Source organism: Sus scrofa, chromosome 6 (genome assembly GCF_054392235.1).
Source record: "Sus scrofa isolate SSC_HxYL_T2T_F1_AM1 chromosome 6, Sscrofa_HxYL_maternal_Yorkshire_Landrace_v2.0, whole genome shotgun sequence".
Taxonomy (NCBI): domain Eukaryota; kingdom Metazoa; phylum Chordata; class Mammalia; order Artiodactyla; family Suidae; genus Sus; species Sus scrofa.
In genome coordinates this window covers 146,702,953-146,717,891 of record NC_139388.1, presented here as the reverse complement: position 1 = coordinate 146,717,891, position 14,939 = coordinate 146,702,953, and the positions used below count along the sequence as shown (strand labels likewise).

The 14,939-nt window shown below is 38.7% G+C and overlaps 1 long non-coding RNA gene across 3 annotated transcripts in view; it reads left to right on the top strand.

Annotated features, from left to right (window-relative positions):
* LOC106507649 (uncharacterized) overlaps positions 1 to 14,939 on the top strand; it is a 279,942-nt gene that overhangs the window by 91,728 nt on the left and 173,275 nt on the right. For all 3 annotated transcript variants that reach the window (XR_001303787.3, XR_014807974.1, XR_001303788.3), the window contains one exon: positions 8,515 to 8,606. This is a non-coding gene — a long non-coding RNA (uncharacterized LOC106507649). The remainder of the gene's footprint in view (positions 1 to 8,514; positions 8,607 to 14,939) is intronic.

Here is a 14,939-nt window from a genome sequence, read left to right as displayed (position 1 = left end):
TTGTCTCTCAGTACTTCAGTTTCCTCATGGGTAAAATGGCAAGGATAATATCTAGTTTATGTGATTGGATGAAATAAGCTAGATAAATCAACTGCCATTCAATAGAAATCAGTAAGTTGATTTGCTTTCTACTCTTCTTGGCACTGCAAAATAGGCTTTTTAAGTATAGATATGCACTTGATTTTTATCCATTCATTTTTTTCTTCCATCAAGTAGACAGTGTTGAATAACTGCTAAGAGGTAGAAGTATAGACATTTGAATGGCCACACTGCAAAGAGATCAACTCCATTCAAACCATGTGACTCCCAGTAGGGCTTGCTGTTCCTCAGAAGTTGGGAAATCAAAGCCAACCAATATGGCCAAACAGAAGCTGAGCACTACTTACCACCAAACATTGGGAAAATTAGAGCAACTGACATTTTCGTTATAGGTAAGACTGAATGATCAGGAATGCAGATGCATTTATAGGGGAATGCATTAACGTGATTCTCTGAGTGTGATTTTTCAACATTTAAAAAATGTTATGTAGGAGTTCCCTAGTGGCTCAGCAAGTTAAGGATCTGGCATCACTACTGTGGCATGGGTTTGATCCCTGGTCCTGGAACTTCTTCATGCCATTGGTGCAGCCAAAAACTGTTATGTAAAACATTTATTTAACACATTTTTATACAACTGCTATGGGAAGATAGTAACTGAATTTTGGGGTGATAAATTAAGTTGTGAACTAAACCTACAGCCTGAGTGATTGATGAAGTGTGATTGTTACATATGAATAACAGAAGTGTGTGTGTGTGTGTGTGTGTGTGTGTGTTTAGAAGGGGATAGATTCTCCAAACATTGCAAAAATATATGTAGATATATTTTCCCCTTTTGTTGTTGATTGGAGGTGAGGGCAAGCTCTAGAAAGAGGAGTTAGTAGCCACTTGGAAGTTAAAAAACAAAAAAACAAAAAAAAACTATTGTGTCACATGTGGGAGGTGGGCAGTGTCCTGTCATCTGTTTCCCCAGTATCTTGAAGAAAAAATGTTTATTTTCCGGCTTGACTTACAATTGTGATTCATGCCCATAACAATTATCGTTCATGACATTAAAAATAAACTATTTCTTTTTAGTCCTGTTATTCTGGGGATCATGTTAGATGCCAGGGATACAAAAATTAAAAGAGGACCAGCTCTTTTATAATATGCTGTGTAGAGGTCGAGGGGAGGGGTATAGATATGTTAATAAATGCAATACAATCCACGCTTCTAAATACTATGATCAAAGTCTACATGGCTAAAGTATGGACATAAAAATGGGAATGATCTTTTTTTCCTGGGTTTATCAGTCAAGATTAAGTCAGAGGAAAAAAAATGTTCCATGTATTTCAGCTTTTAAAAATTAATTCAAGATATTAGGGGCTTTACTTCTTTGTAAGAAATGGCAAATTATAGTTTATTAAAGCTGCCACCAATGTTCTCAGCCTGAGTCACCAGAGTGTGTGGTTTTTTGGAGCTCAGTGGGGAGTCTTTATAATTTTCCACAACTTCTAGGGAACTCCTGTCAATTATCCAACCCATGGCAATGAAGTAGGTGGCCAAGGAGTCATTAGCTGCAGCTGTCTTCAGAAAACAGCATCTTCTCCTTCTCTCTCATTTTCAAAATTTTGTGTAAGGGCTTCCCGTTGATAGACTCCAGACCAGAATTATAAGAAGGGGAATTTTGAGACTGTTCAGGCTTATCCTATGCAGTAAAAAGAAAAAAAATGTATATATGAATCACTGAAATGAATAAATAATTGTAGCATGTCAATTACCATGCATATTTGAAAAATAACCAAGTATAAATTTTAGAATTAAAATGTATACAATTTTGAATTCATCAGTGGATTAGATTAGAGATCAGATATAGCAGAATAGAAAATTAAGAAACTGGATGACGTATCTAAAGTAATTACCTGAATGCGGCACAGAAAGATAAGGAGACAGAGAGTATGAATGAGAAGTTAAATTACATGGAGGATATAATGAGAGAATTTCAGTAGAATATAGTATATATTAAAGCTGCATAAGGGAAAATATGTAAAAAGGGCAATTTATAAAATATAGATGTAGTGAAGTCAGTATATAAAGAGGAGGGTATGGATAAAGGTTATTGGAGTCAAGAACAGGCAGAACTTTGAGACTGGTTGTTAGACGGGTCAGACATGTAGGTGTCAAATTTGCCTGTGAATTGAGGCTCTGAGGAAGACTCTGAGAGAAAGAGTAAGGAAAACAAAGCACAGAATGAACGAGGGCCTAGTAATCTGGAATGTTGACTTCATCAGTGCCTGAAATGACGTAGATAAAGGGCATAATTAGGTTGATGACCTATTTTTGATTCAGGAGACTTGAACAGGCTGGAGTGCAGGTTGTGTCACAGGCTTGATGAGATCACAGACTACATGTTTGTTCAGTGGTCAAATAATATATTTTTGAGCACCCTCAACCAGGTTCTTGAAGATCCAAGCATTAGGGGACTAAATAATGAGTATTCCAGTGCCTTCTACCCTGTGGTTCACACGGGGCATGGTGTTTACAGAGTCAAAGCTTTACATAGAGTCATAAAAAGAAGTATGGAACGTTTGAGAGGAAGTGGCCCTTGCTGAGTCGTCCTCCTGTGATTCAGAGGGTTAGCTAGATTCCCAGTCTTGTCTCTGCAGTGGATAATGCCTGGAAAAATCCTGGCACTTTGAGTAGCAGAGGTGGTGAGGATTGGAAAAGGAGGTTTTTCTGGTAGAAGCCTACTGCATAAAATAAAGAGGCCACCTAAGATAAACTCTCCATTTTTGGTGAAAGTTGCCCAAAAGAATTCTGTGTGTATTGAAAGAGGAAAGTTGAACCAAATGAATTCTGTATCTTGGAACAAAGTAAGCCCTGAAGGAACATTTCTCAGGGTAAAGGTAGCCTGATAGCCATTTGGTTTTGGTTTATACTTCTATATCCCATATGCAAACTAAATTCTTGGACATAGGGGAAAAAAAAGACTTTTGCTTCAAGCAATGTGTTTACTATAGTAAGAAGAGTTATAAAATACAAATTTTTAATTCTGAGATTGGTATGAAATGTATCTCTTGGATATGGTATCTTTATTCAGTGCACAGCATGAACAACTATTCATGAGGCTTTGTCTTTCTACATAGACCTCAATAGATTTGGAAATTTGAATGACTGAGGAGAGAGCGAGGGAGCTGAGATTGGCTCTAGGATATTATAATGCCATCCCAATCCCCAAATTTACTCCTAGACTTTCTTTTTACACCAGCCTTTTTTCCCCTCAAAATGTTCGAAACGGAGTTCCCGTCGTGGCTCAGTGGTTAACGAATCTGACTAGGAACCATGAAGTTGCGGGTTCGATCCCTGGCCTTGCTCAGTGGGTTAAGGATCTGGCGTTGCCGTGAGTTGTGGTGTAGGTCACAGACGTGGCTCGGATCCTGCGTTGCTGTGGCTCTGGCATAGGCCGGTATCTACAGCTCCAATTAGATTCCTAGCCTGGGAACCTCCATATGCCACACGTGCGGCCCTGGAAAAGGCAAAAATACAAAAAAAAAAAAAAAAAAAAGTTCGAAACATACAATTATATCACAAAGGGCTTGTCCTAACTTCTATTATTTATGAATGATTCTAATATAACCTGTTTAAATCTAAGGACTGTTGACACTTTTCTGATTTCACTCCTTCCCAATCAATACAAACTAACAGTTTTTATATTTTTTCAGATAGAATTGAATTTTCGCAGATCATGTATCTGACTCACAAGCCAGTCCTGTTTGCTACTTTGCATTAGCCAAGTTTTTGATTTCCAGCACTAGGTCTGTGTGATGTCTGTCTTCTGTTTTTAATGATAACCAAAAAGGCAGCTGTAACCTAGTGTGCTGAACATGAACCCTGTTCTTGGTCATTGCCAGTGTTTATTTCTGTAACACTCATCTTTTATCTCTTCAGTGGTCATTCCTGTCCCTGCTCACCACTGCATAAATTGCTGGAACCAATGTGATGCCATCTTATACGCAGATCTTCAAGTATTTCACCCTTCTTATTATAGCTGTTTGCCTTAGGGTGCAAGTGAGTCCTAGGTGCTTTGATCAAGAAAAATCTGTGTGCTCGACAAAGTGATATCTAAGTCATCCCTTTCCTCCCCCTTGTCTGCTTTTCTCTGAATCTGACTCTTGTGCCTTGACTTTTTACCTAGGATAAATTCTTCTCCTGAAGACTTCTTAGCATCTTCTGTAAACAGATCTCTGGTGTCCCATGCCAATTTAACCATTTACTTAGTTCAAGCATTTACCCATGATACAACAAAGAAAAAAGAAAAAAAAAAAAAGAAAAAAAAGAGCTTGAAAGAAAGAAATTGGGAATCAAATTAAGGTAGACAATATATAAGTATATATTTTTTCGGATGGAGGAAAAACTTGGAAAGGGGCAAGTGTCCTGAAAATTCTAAGCGTAATTCAAGGAATAAATTATTTCTCCTGCCCCCAAATTATAATTTAATCTGTACCTAAGCAAATAGAAGGGTGGAGGAACTGGCTTTCAATGGTCCCTTTTTCCTAGTCAACAAAGTCCTACTAGCTCCCCAGTTAATCTCCCCTCTGTTAGCACTCTGTCTTTAATTCTTTCTAGGCCCCTTGCTCGCTCCGCTTTAGTTACTGGCCTATTTTCTGTTCCTCAAATACCAAAATTGCTCTTTTTCTGAAGGTCTTTGAAGTTCCTTCTTTATTCCCTTCAGGTATCTGTTCAGATATTGCCTTCTCAGGGAAATTTCTCCTGACCCCCACTATCTATAGTAGCTCCCCTTATTCTCCAACCTCTGACTCTGCATGGTAGATATGTATCACTTATGATTTCCGCTAATATTTTGCACATCTTCTCCTCATTTCAGTAGTTTCCCATGTTGTGAATCCAATATAGATTTCAGTTTTCTAATGTAGAATTTAAAAACATCTAGAATTTCCACCTCTCTTGACAGTGGAGTGAAGATACCACCAAACAGATGGAAGGCTTTGATTTGGAAGGCAGCTGTGTGACACACAGGCTGAACATGGGCATTCATGGTGTTAGTACAAGTGTTAGCAGAAGCCATGAGCTCCTGGGTTGACCAGAGCAAAAGCCGCCTTCCTGACAAAGGCAAAGGCAAAGACAAGTAGGTCAGTAGCAGTAACTGATATGAAGGTCAGTAGCAGTCACAACAGCAGCAGCAGCAGCGTCTTCCTAAGAAGTCAGTTTTCTAGTAGAGTTCTGGGGGTTGTTATAATGTGAGCTTTCTGTTAGCCCTCAATAAATTCCTTTTTGTTGACGTAACTGTAGATTCTCTTGTCTGCATTTAGTACTCTGACTCATAGCATGCATTTATTTTTCTTTTTGGCCTCTCACATATTTATTTACTTAATTGCGTGCTTATCATTTACTAGAAAGTACCCCCAGTGTCTAGAACAGTGCCTGGTCCATAGTAGTTGCTCAATAAGTATTTGATGACTAGAAAAATGGTAGGATCTATTTGGTGTCTGGATATTTTAACCATTGGTAGTATTTATCACTTGTATAATTACTTCATATCTTAGTGGCTTAAAACAGCAAATATTTAATATCTCATATAGTCACTATGGGTCAGGAGTCTGGGAATGGCTTAACTGAGTGGTTCTGGCTCAGAGCTTATTATGAAGCTGCTGTCAAGATATTGGCAGGAGCTGCAGTTTTCTGAAGGATTGAGTGAGGCAGAGATTTGCGTCTAAGATGGCTCACTCACAAAACTGGCAGGAGGCTTCAGTTCTTTGTCATGTGAGCCTCTCCATAGTTTGCTTGAGTGTCCTGATGACATGATGGCTGCTGGCTCTTCCCCTGAGAGAGAGAGAAACCACAATGCCTTTTATGACCTGATCTCAGAAATCTAATATAGCCACTTCCAAGACAGTCTTATTCATTAGAATGACTATGCACTGCCCACACTCATGGGGATGGGAATTAGCCCCAGCTTTTTTTTTCTTTTCTTTTTTGCCTTTTAGGGTCACACCTGTGACATATGGAAGTTCCCAGCTAGGGGTTGAATCAGAGCTATAGCTCCCAGCCCATGAGCTATGTCTGTGACCTATACCACAGCTCATGGCAATGCTGGATCCTTAACCCACTAGGGATCAAACCTGCATCCTCATGGATACTAGATCATTTCATAGCCCACTGAGCCACAAAGGGAACTCCCTAGGCTTCACCTTTTGGAGAGAAGAGTGTCAAATAATTTTTGGACAAATTTTAAAACAGCCATCCTACTAAAGCACAGAGTTAAAAAAGCTCTACCTATTTCCCATCTCTTTCTTGGACTACCAGCAATATGGCCATGGAGGCTGCTCATTCAAAGAAGGTGCACCCTCTCCTCCTTCCTGCTCTTTGGAACATGAATGTGATGTAGGCTCTCCAGAAGATACCCTAGATCATGAGCAATCTTAAGAACGAAATACTTAAAGCACAAAAATGGAAGAGATGATAACTGCGAAATTGGTAAGCAGCCCTGGATAGCAAGCAACCCTCTTCTATTTTGCCTAAACCAACATTACTTTGGGTTTTCTGTTATTTATGGTCAAATTAATTCTGATTCCTGTATCCTTGGGCAAGTGATCCAGCTTGTTTTCTTTACTCTCTTTCTTGGGAAATTGTCCATCCTGCCCACAGTAACTCATTGGTAGAGCTTGAACTAAAAGTCGTCCATCTGAGTCCAGTTCTACTTCTTCTCCATCACACAGATTCTGTAGATGCAGAGGGAAATTCTTTTCTAGCCAACTTAGAAAAGCCAGGATTTACTAAAAGAGTCTTTCAGTTTTTCAGATATCATGGACTTTGTGTCATAACTAACTTGAGAGAGTTCCATGAATGCTTTACTAATTTGTGTTTTAAGTTAGCAGAATATCTCTCAGCAGGAGAGATATTGCTTTTTTCATTTTCATTTTCTGGCCATCCACTGAGTTCTGCCTCTTATCCTTCACTCTACAGTTCACTGAGACTTTCTGGAGTCCCTGACACTCAAACTTAGAGTCCTTTCCAGACTCTAGAAGATAACGATAATGTATTGTCCCTATAATGTATTGTCAAAACATCTATTTTTTTTTATTTTTTATTTTTTTATTTTATTTTCCTACTGTACAGCAAGGGGGTCAGGTTATCCTTACATGTATACATTACAATTACAGTTTTTCCCCCACTATTTCTTCTGTTGCAACATGAGCATCTAGACATAGTTCTCAATGCTATTCAGCGGGATCTCCTTGTAAATCTATTCTAGGTTGTGTCTGATAAGCCCAAGCTCCCGATCCCTCCCACTCCCTCCCCCTCCCATCAGGCAACCACAAGTCTCTTCTCCAAGTCCATGATTTTCTCTTCTGAGGAGATGTTCATTTGTGCTGGATATTAGATTCCAGTTATAAGTGATATCATATGGTATTTGTCTTTGTCTTTCTGGCTCATTTCACTCAGTATGAGATTCTCTAGTTCCATCCATGTTGCTGCAAATGGCATGATGTCATCCTTTTTAATGGCTGAGTAGTATTCCATTGTGTATATATACCACATCTTCTGAATCCAATCATCTGTCGATGGACATTTGGATTGTTTCCATGTCCTGGCTATTGTGAATAGTGCTGCAATGAACATGCGGGTGCAAGTGTCTCTTTTAAGTAGAGCTTTGTCCGGATAGATGCCCAAGAGTGGGATTGCAGGGTCATATGGAAGTTCTATGTATAGATTTCTAAGGTATCTCCAAACTGTTCTCCATAGTGGCTGTACCAGTTTACATTCCCACCAGCAGTGCAGGAGGGTTCCCTTTTCTCCACAGCCCCTCCAGCACTTGTTATTTGTGGACTTATTAATGATGGCATTCTGACTGGTGTGAGGTGGTATCTCATGGTAGTTTTGATTTGCATTTCTCTTATAATCAGCGAAAACATCTATTTTTTTATGTGTTAGATACCTTACAGTCATTCTTCCCGACACGGCCATCTGGAACAGTAACACTACTATTACATCCATTTAAAAAAAGAGGAAATCAAGCCCTGGAACCTTACCCAGGGCCATAGAGTTTGAAAGTGGCTGAGATTGGATCTAAACCAGGCTCAGAATAACCCCAGAGCCAATGTTCTTTCCACTTTTCCTGTTCTTTAACTCCACAGAAATCTTGGTGGACACATTTAGTTATAGTAGGAAGTATAAATATGGAATGAAAATTGCAATGTATTGCCAAATTGCCTGACTTCAGCATGCACAGTCTTGGGAATCCATCCATCTGCAACATTTTTTCTTAATAGAATTTGTTGAAACCAGATCAGCAGATCCTTGCTAGTGTGGGCCATTGGCCAGGATATGGGAATCATTTCATGAAATGGAATCTCATGTTAAAATGGTGCTTATTACAAAAGGATCTTTCCAGAGGGTTGTGTTTTCAGTGAAAATGTCAGTGGTAAACACTTAGACCTTGCCCACTGCTCTGCTCACCTTCTTCTCTGGTCTTTTCAGATGGACAAGCATCATTGGAAACCCCAGAGGTTCAAGGTATAGGGAAGGTCGCAAGGCACCAAAGGGAAGAGGATGGAAGAAAAAGAAAGATGGTAGGAACATTCACATATATTTCTACTGAGTACAATATACTTTTTTCATTGAATTAATATTTTATTGAACCCTCATATACCCTAATGGATTAGGTTTTGTTAATCACATTTTAGCTGTATGAAGTACCCCTAACAGGTTGCAAGGATTAGGACATGAGTATCTTTGGGGGGAGGACATTATTCAGTCTACCATATTCAGATCTGTCTTTTTGTAAAAAATAAATAATACATCATTTAGTTTGATTATGAAAGTATGCTGGCTTCTTTATTTTCTAATTTACCTTGCTAATTCTATATGAAATATATTCAAATAAGAGCTTTAAACAGGAGCGAGTTGAAATGCTGGAACAAAAGACATGGGATTGTTGAATAGCATAAACATATTACATGTGTTCTCAAAAAAAGTTATGATTCAGAATCTGTAGACATCCTCAGAGCCCTTACCTTAGACTTTCTCCCATAGAGGAGTTTCTTCATATATGTTAATTAACTACAAAGATGATAGATTGAATAGTATATTTTCCTCTGTTTCCCCTCTATTTAGGAGTGACCGAACTATAAGACTCAGGTTGGTAGGGAAGCAGAGGTGAACTTGAATCCTTAGGCTGTTTAATCAGTTCCTAGATAACTGTAAATCCAATTCCTGTATGTAGGAAAACTTCTGCTCCTGTGGGTCCTTAGGATCTCATGCCCATTGTGCAAGTTTTCTGGTTTTAGCAGCCTATTCTCTCCACTTTGGAAGCCTCCTATGGCTTTGAGAACCATGCCTCAGCTGGGCTGAATTGTGCAGTAACAAGGGGACGTGAGCTTTGTGGTTAGACAGACCCACATTTGAAACTCAGGTCTACCATTTAGCATGTGATGCCCCTGAACACATGCAAAGCTTTAACTCTGTCAGTGGAATGTGAACACTATCTCTTGCAAATAAAGCCTGGCTGGGTTGAGTGCGAGCAGAGTGTACTGTTACTGGCCATGCTTCTTTACATCCCTTGGCAGCCACTAGCCTTTTGACCTGTTCCTGAACTACTAAAGTGACAGGCAGAAAAAAAGGTACCAAATGTTTAGAAACAGACTTGATAGTGCTGCTTCTCTCTGTAAGGACACTCCTAGTAATACTGAAGGTGGGTTAGAAGTTTTTGACAAAATATTTGTGATGATACTGTGATGGCCTCATCAGCCATTTGTCTCTTCTTCCCAGCTAATGGAATCCCAGTTTTGTCGTGACATTAGGCAAACTGTAAAGCCTGTAGGGGATGGTGCCTAACTAGTCTAGGCCAACTGTGGCCATTACAGTTCTCTTTGCCAGTGATTAATTCAGGGGTGGTGCATGATTTTTTTTTTCTGGAAGGTAGGCCATGAGGGAACTTAAAGGAAGCTTTCTGAGGAAATTCAGGAGAAGACTTTCTTCCCTGTTTGTTATAATTACCTTCAGTTCACCTCTCTGATGAAGGAGGAGGGCTCAGAGGGAAGGAGGTTTCCTACACTAGGGTTGAGAGAAGAACGGGACCCATGACATTTGACACTGGACAGACGAGACTCACATACAGTCAGAGCCCTGGGAAGGAGCACATGCTAGGCAGGGCCACATAGGGATTGTACTTGGGAGTTGTAGGTGTTGTAGGAGACAAGATTTATAGCAGAAGGATGCAGTACCTCCTGATTCCCGTGGGAGGATGTGATTGGCTTATTTGAATAAATCTATGGGTTGTCTGGAAACTGAAACCTGCTACTCAAGATAAATGGGAACTGCACTGATCACCTTGATAAGGAGGGTTGTTTGGCTACAGGACCTTATCCACAGGAACAGCATGGGGAGGGGACTTGTAGGCAGGACATAGGAGGCACTTCCAGTTTTATCATATGTAAATCTTAACACATAGCATTTGGCCTTAATTTTAGGTTATACACCCTACTGATGGAGAGAGAGAGGGTGGGTGGAAGAGAGGTGTTTGTTCTTTCTTCTCTCTGTATGTTGTCATGTGTGAACATGAGGGTGATGGTTAGAAGCATAACATCACTTTTGCAACCTTGAAGGGAAATATTGCAGCTATTTCAAGGATGGTGAAGAAAAAAAAGAACAAGCCTGGGTCTCTGATAGTTTCTTTGAAGCTGCTGAACTTTTCCCTGAAAGCTTCTACTATCAGACTTTTATATGACAGTAACCCCCTGTTGTTGAACCCCTCTCATTCTGTTATTCTGCCCCTTGTATTGACGCCTCTTGATGAGGACACCTGGATGCTCCCACCGTCTGTCAGGAACAAGTCCCCTGAGATTTTACATGTGCAATGTCTAATATGGTTATTGTATTATTGTACTGAGTTTTGGTTATGCTATAAGTGTAGTGCAGAATCCATCTTGGGCCAGAGTGAAGAACTAGAACACTCAGGGGAAATTCCAGTGGGAAGCTATTGATCATCTTAGCCTCCTGCTCACATCATGAGGAGAATCTTATATTTTACTCTTAAGAAGAATTCTTTTGTCAATCCCTAAAGTATAAATTTACCTATAGGCTATTGAGTATCCTTAGGCTGCCTTATATGTGACTCAAAAGAGGATGGAGCTGCCATGTATCTTTTTTTAAACATATTGTGCAGTCCATGAAAAATATATAGTTAACATAAGATAGCTGTCTTAGAAATGTGGCAAAATAAATGAAAAATCAAATAAAGAGCATATGCTAGAATAATGGAAAATATTCAGAATATCACTTTCTGATTCCTTTCTTCCATGCATCTATATACTTAAACAATAAAAAAAGTAGGGAATGGTATTGCACTTTAGTTTTTGAGAAAGGTAAAGAGAAAGAACAGTTGGTCAAAATGATACTTCCAGCTGTTTTTGTTTGCTAGAACTTTGACTCAAATTGTTTCTGAGCTTTTAAATGTTCTGTGCTGTCATTTGAAAATTACCTATATTAACACATGTAATAAAATATTTGAAAATCTTTCTAGTAAAATTTCCAAAAGAGTTTAAGAAAACTCAACAAGATACCAGTTTCAGGTATTGGAATACAATTAGCAAAGTATTCATAATGCAGTATTTTTTATACTAAATCAATGAAAGTTATTGGATTTTGGACTGAAAAAAAAATTCATCGATTTACTCTTCATAGAAGTTTCCTCTTCAAAAATAATAAAAACATTCAACCAATTCTGTCAACTCCAGAAATATGTTAGGCCAAGAAAGAATAGCCTTTCCTGATCCTGCTGACTGTGCCTTCACAAATATCCAAAAAGATTAGACATCCAGGACTCTCTGAAGGCCACTTACCACATTAGACCTCTGTGAAAAGCCTTTGAGTGGGTAGTGATTGTGATCAGGCCTTCTGGGTGCTCTCAGCCCCCTTGTTGCTCACCTTTGCTGTATCTCTAGTTAGCAGGGGTCAGTGGATGAAGGGCCTCATGTGCTATGCTAAGGTTTTCTTAATTCTCCGGTAATCAGGAATCCATTAAAGATTTGAGCTGGAGGTAATATGTATCCACTGGCTTTCGAGCAGGACACCCTTGGTGAAGCCTATGAGAGGGGAGATGAGACTGGAGCCACTGAAGAGGTAGTTAACCATGGCAGGAGAAATAGAATGAAGACTTGAGCTTGGGCAGTGGCCCTGCAAATGTCAAGATATGCAGAGAGGTAAAATGGAAAGATCCCAAAGGGTCTTGGGAGGAGAGAGGAAAATGGGATAGTGAGGGGGATGAGGTCAGCTAGTTAGAATTATGTCTACTGTCAAATTAAAATGACCCTAAGGTCTGCGGTTCTCCTGGAGTTCCCGTCGTGGCGCAGTGGTTAACGAATCCGACTAGGAACCATGAGGTTGTGGGTTCGGTCCCTGTCCTTGCTCAGTGGGTTAACGATCCGGCGTTGCCGTGAGCTGTGGTGTAGGTTGCAGACGCGGCTCGGATCCCGCGTTGCTGTGGCTCTGGCGTAGGCTGGTGGCTACAGCTCAGATTCGACCCCTAGCCTGGGAACCTCCATATGCCGTGGGAGCGGCCCAAAGAAATAGCAAAAAAAAAAAAAAAAAAAAAAAAAAAAAACCAAAAAAAAAAAAAAAAATGACCCTAAGGTCTGCGGTTCTCCTATAATTAAAGAACCGTAATCTAGAGCATGAGCCATAGGCCTCCTAAAGCATTGATTTTTGTCTTCCCCAAATATTATATACTCTAAAGACTTTTTGTTTGTTTCTTTTTCTTTTCTTTTTTTTCTTCTTTTTAAAAGTTTTTTGCTTTTAGTTTTCAACTCTGTGTCAGACAGTTGTGGTGGTGAGGTAAATGAACTCCGGATGCACATTTCAGTGATATATGTACCATGAGTAAAAAGTGAGTCATGTTGCCTTCAATTGTAAATTCTCAAAGGTCAGGGATTTGAATTTTCTAAAGCTCATTTTAAGCACTAAACAAACCTTACAGGTGATAATATTTTTCCCATAAAAAGCTCTAAGATGAGAAGCATCCCACATAATTTAAAGGATTTTGGCTTCTAATAGAAATATCAAAATAAAATTAAAACGTTATAGAAGGAAGCATATTGTTTTATATATGTTATGGCCTGAAAGACTAAGATAACATATATGATTTATTTACTTTATCAATAATTATGTATGAATACATGTTACTTATTATTTGTGAATACATTCTATGTGCAGAGCACTGCATGAATAAAAAATTATGACTACACTGGTTAGCTAAAATGGAAAAGATGTTATTATCTGAGGCATGAAGAGATATATTGAAGGAAAGAAAAACTTTTATTTATAAATCATAAAAAATCTATATAATCCAAATGATAGTTTCTGAAAAGAAAGAAAATAAATTATTAAAAATATCTATTTCTTTCAGTAGCCATTTTAATCATTTTTGCAAATGTCCACTTGCAAGATAGACTGAACTCTCACTTATGTTACAGGATTATTAATTGTATTTCAGTGAGTGTGAAAAGCTAAAAAGGCTCCCAGCATGATGTGCACTCTTACTCAGTGGTAGCTCTCCTTATTAATTTGCAATGACTGTTTTAAGACCTGGTGCAAGGTCTTTAGTAATATTTTTACGTGAATCATTAAAGTCCTAAGGACTTCAAAAAAGATGCAAATAAAATATTTAAAAAATTAGTCCACCCCAAAGAATTTATGTAAGAGAACATTAAGAATGTTCTTGTTACTTGATCACAGTTATTAACAATAATAAATGTGTAGCTTCAAATACTCACACACATGCATAGTATAAAAATCTGACCAGTTCAGCATAATCAGTGTTTACATTATTTTACCAGTAAAAGCAAGATGAGACAAATGCAAATGATTTTAAACTACATTTTTCATGAACCTTCCTGTACATGAGTAAGATTGACATGTATGCAGGTAATGAAACTAAACAGAATGAATCGTTAGAATCAAGGATGAGAAGGGGGATATTCAGGGCATTGTTACAGATATATTCTGGCACTGAATTACCTTCCCTAAAGGGAATAAAGGTCTAATGGCCCAAGGGATTGCTTTTTCTGTTTGAAAATATCTATTGATTGGTTCATAAATTTCTACTGTGATTTATGGTCTTAATCATAATATCTTTTCACAAGGATTAGATTACCCTGACATCTACTTAAATTGTCTATCTTCTTCAGCCAATTCCAAATCCATTATTTGTGTAGCACTTTGTGATTGTCAGAGTCATGTATATGAAAATATGTATTAGTTTCATAATAAATTTTTCACCTTTATACAACAACCTGCACCCCCCCAAGCTTTAGGGTTATAAACTAATGTCGAAACTCTAAAAACATTGTATGACTGTAAATAAAGCAAAATAAAATCCCTTTATTTTTTTGGGGGGAGGGGGTTTATTTTATTTTTATTGTTAAAGTATAGTTGATTTACAGTGATTCTTCATTTTCTATTGTACCGCAAAGTAACCTAATCACACACAGTCTTCTGTGCTCTACAGTAGGAACCCATTGCCCATCCATTCCGAATATTACAATTTGTATCAACCAACCCTAAACTCCCCATTCATCCCACTCCCTCCCCCACCCCCCTAGAAACCACAAGTCTGCTCTCCATATACATGATCTGTTTCTATTTTATTTTATTGTATTTTATTTATTTTATTTTATTTTTGTCTTTTTAGGGTCACACCCGTGGCATATGGAGGTTCCCAGGCTAGGGGTCCAATCAGAGCTGTAGCCGTCTGCCTATGCCAGAGCCACAGCAATGTGGGATCAGAGCCACATCTGTGACCTACACCACAGATCACGGCAATGCCAGATCCTTAACCCACTGAGCAAGGCAGGGATCGAACCCGAAACCTCATGGTTCCTAATTGGATTCACTAACCACTGAGCCAT